Source organism: Carassius auratus, chromosome 17 (genome assembly GCF_003368295.1).
Source record: "Carassius auratus strain Wakin chromosome 17, ASM336829v1, whole genome shotgun sequence".
Classification (NCBI taxonomy): domain Eukaryota; kingdom Metazoa; phylum Chordata; class Actinopteri; order Cypriniformes; family Cyprinidae; genus Carassius; species Carassius auratus.
The window spans coordinates 27169472-27173276 of record NC_039259.1 but is presented as its reverse complement, the minus strand read 5'-3'; positions in this window follow the sequence as shown (position 1 = coordinate 27173276).

Here is a 3805-nt window from a genome sequence, read left to right as displayed (position 1 = left end):
CATTTTGCTAGCATGATTAGCATGTTGCTAGCATTCCACTAGCATGTTTGTAGAATGATTAGCATGTTGTTAACATTTCGCTAGCATTTTGTTAGCATTATTAGCATGTTGCTAATATGTTTGTAGCATGATTAGCATGTTGCTAGCATGTCGCTAGCATGTTTGTAGCATTATTAGCATTTTGCTAACATGTTTCTAGTATGATTAGCATGTTGCTAGCATTTTTGTAGCATGATTAGCATGTTGTTAGCATGTAACTAACATTTTGCTAGCATGATTAGCATGTTGCTAGCATGTTCTAGCATGATTAGCATGTTGCTAGCATGTTTCTAGCATGATTAGCATGTGGTTAGCATGTTGTTAGCATGTTTCTAGCATGATTAGCATGTTGCTAGCATGTTTCTAGCATGATTAGCATGTTGCTAGCATGTTTCTAGCATGATTAGCATGTGGTTAGCATGTTGTTAGCATGTTTCTAGCATGATTAGCATGTTGCTAGCATGTCGCTAGCATGTTTGTAGCATTATTAGCATTTTGCGAACATGTTTCTAGTATGATTAGCATGTTGCTAGCATGTTACTAGCATTTTTGTAGCATGATTAGCATGTTGTTAGCATGTAACTAACATTTTGCTAGCATGATTAGCATGTTGCTAGCATGTTTCTAGCATGATTAGCATGTTGCTAGCATGTTTCTAGCATGATTAGCATGTGGTTAGCATGTTGTTAGCATGTTTCTAGCATGATTAGCATGTTGCTAGCATGTCGCTAACATTTTGCTAGCATGATTAGCATGTTGCTAGCATGTTTGTAGCATGATTAGCATGTTGCTAACATGTTTCTAGCATGATTAGCATGTGGCTAGCATGTCTCTAGCATGTTGTTAGCATGTTTCTAGCATGATTAGCATGTTTGCTAGCATGTCGCTAACATTTTGCTAGCATGATTAGCATTTGCTAGCATGTTTGTAGCATGATTAGCATGTTGTTAACATTTTAGTAGCATGATTAGCATGTGGCTAGCATGTCTCTAGCATGTTGTTAGCATGTTTCTAGCATGATTAGCATGTTGCTAGCATGTCGCTAACATTTTGCTAGCATGATTAGCATGTTGCTAGCATGTTTGTAGCATGATTAGCATGTTGCTAACATGTTTCTAGCATGATTAGCATGTGGCTAGCATGTCTCTAGCATGTTGTTAGCATGTTTCTAGCATGATTAGCATGTTGCTAGCATGTCGCTAACATTTTGCTAGCATGATTAGCATGTTGCTAGCATGTTTGTAGCATGATTAGCATGTTGTTAACATTTAGTAGCATGATTAGCATGTGGCTAGCATGTCTCTAGCATGATTTTCATGTTGCTAGCAGTTTATTAACATGATTAGCAAGTGACTAGCATGTCGTTAGCATGTTTGTAGCATGATTAGCATGTTGCTAGTATGTCTCTAGCATGTTTTTAGAATGATTAGTATACAACTAGCATGTTGCTAGCATGATTAAAATGTGACTAGCATGTGGCTAGCATGGCTAGCAAGTGACTAACATGTTTCTATGATAATCGAGCTAAAACCAGTTGATTCAGTTAGAAACCAGCTAAGACCAGCTTGACAGTGGCCAAAACCACTTTAAAACCATGTTAGAAGTATGTTTCTAGTCTGATTAGCAAGTTACTAGCATGTTATTAACATGTTTCTATGATAATCTAGTTAAAACCAGTTGATTCAGTAAAGAAAACCACCTAAAACCAGCTAAGACCAGCTAAAGCCAGCTTGACAGTGGCCAAAACCACTTTAAACCATGTTAGAAGTATGTTTCTAGTCTGATTATCAAGTTACTAACATGTTGTTAACATGTTTCTATGATAATCTAGCTAAAACCAGTTGATTCAGTAAAGAAAACCACCTTAAACCAGCTAAGACCAGCTAAAGCCAGCTTGACAGTGGCCAAAACCACTTTAAACCATGTTAGAAGTATGTTTCTAGACTGATTAGCAAATTACTAACATGTTGTTAATATGTTTTTATGATAATCTAGCTAAAACCAGTTGATTCATTAAAGAAAACCACCTTAAACCAGCTAAGACCAGCTAAAGCCAGCTTGACAGTGGCCAAAACCACTTTAAACCATGTTAGAAGTATGTTTCTAGTCTGATTAGCAAGTTACTAACATGGTATTAACATGTTTCTATGATAATCTAGCTAAAACCAGTTGATTCAGTAAAGAAAACCACCTAAAACCAGCTAAGACCAGCTAAGGCCAGCGTGACAGTGGCCAAAACCACTTTAAAACTTGTTAGAAGTATGTTTCTAGTCTGATTAGTGAGTAACTAGCATGTTGTTAGCATGTTTCTATGCGAATCTGGCAAAAAACCAGCTAAAAACAGTGGATTCAGTAAAAACCAGCTAAAACCCAGCTAAGACCAGCGTGAGAGTGGTCAAAACCACTTAAAAACCAGTTTGGGAGACTAGCCAAAACAACTGATCAGCTTAGGCTGGTTTTAGCTGTATTCTCAGTAGAGAGTTTTTAAGGTTTGCCCTGGTAGTAGACAGCTTAAATATATTATAAGCCTTATTTTTCAAAAGTTTGTACCCCCGCAATGAAAGTCTATGGGATTTAAGGTGGTTTTGGTAGTCTGGTTTACGAAACACCATAAGCCGAATCAGTTAGAAAAGATATAGCAACCCGAGTCAGACCAGTCTGAAGGTCTGACCCGAGTTTGGTGTTCTAGCTTGAAAGCTCTAGGAGGAGATAGTGTTTAAAATTTGGCTCAGAAGAATAATAATAATAACTTAGAATTAAAAGTTAGTGAACTAACTTTGATGTTGGCTTGGCCATCTTGGCCATGGGGCAAAAGAGCCACAGTACTTGTGTGCCCAACATTCTTGAGTTGCCCCGCTGCAAAAAAAAAAAATAAATAATAACCATAGAAAATACACCTGCAACAGTCTTTTCCATGGTCCCTTGCTGTTTTCTTTTTTAATAAAAAGGCCTAGGCTATGATAACAGCTACGACAGGGTTGTCTAGCTGAATGCGAAATAAGTCATGCAAAAACCATAATCTCCTAAATACCATTCAATTTAATGTTATTTAATGTACTGGACAACAATATTTTAGTTATCACACTACTGAAAATTAAAGAAGGGAGCAGTATATATAGTATACTTCGGTGAGTCAAGAGCTAAACAAAAAGTCCTGTTTCATTACAAAATACTGTAACTTTATAAACGTTATGCTATCACCACAAAATTTTAATTAATATTTATTAAAAAATAAATATTTCATTAAAACTGAAACTTAAATATATTATTCTATAGGCTATACAAAACAGAAAAGAAAAAAGACTAAATAATAAGGACTGAATAAGCTGATCTATAGCATGTTAAATGGTGGTTGCCTGTCTATGAATGGTACACCCTCTAAGCACACAGAAGTGATTTGACCCAAGTCCTCAGCAGCCAATGACACTGACCTGTTCAAACTGATTTTTAAGGCATACTTCACGTGTATTTCACGTGTATTTAACGTGTATTTAAAAACGTGAATATAGCTGATTTTTCATGAGTAAACAAACGCGTATTTAACGTGTATTTGACCCTCTTGGCCTTCCATACACATTAGAAGGAGACGTGAAAAAAGGACATCGGCGTACTTTATCACAGAATATTTGTTCGGCAGCACTTGTTTAGTTTAAAAGTAGACATGGTCAAACTTTCTATAGATATATCTCTCATGTCTCTTCGTTGAGTATTCATGGAGTTACCAGTTCATTTTAATGACGTGTTTGTAAATGAAGATCAGCGCAGA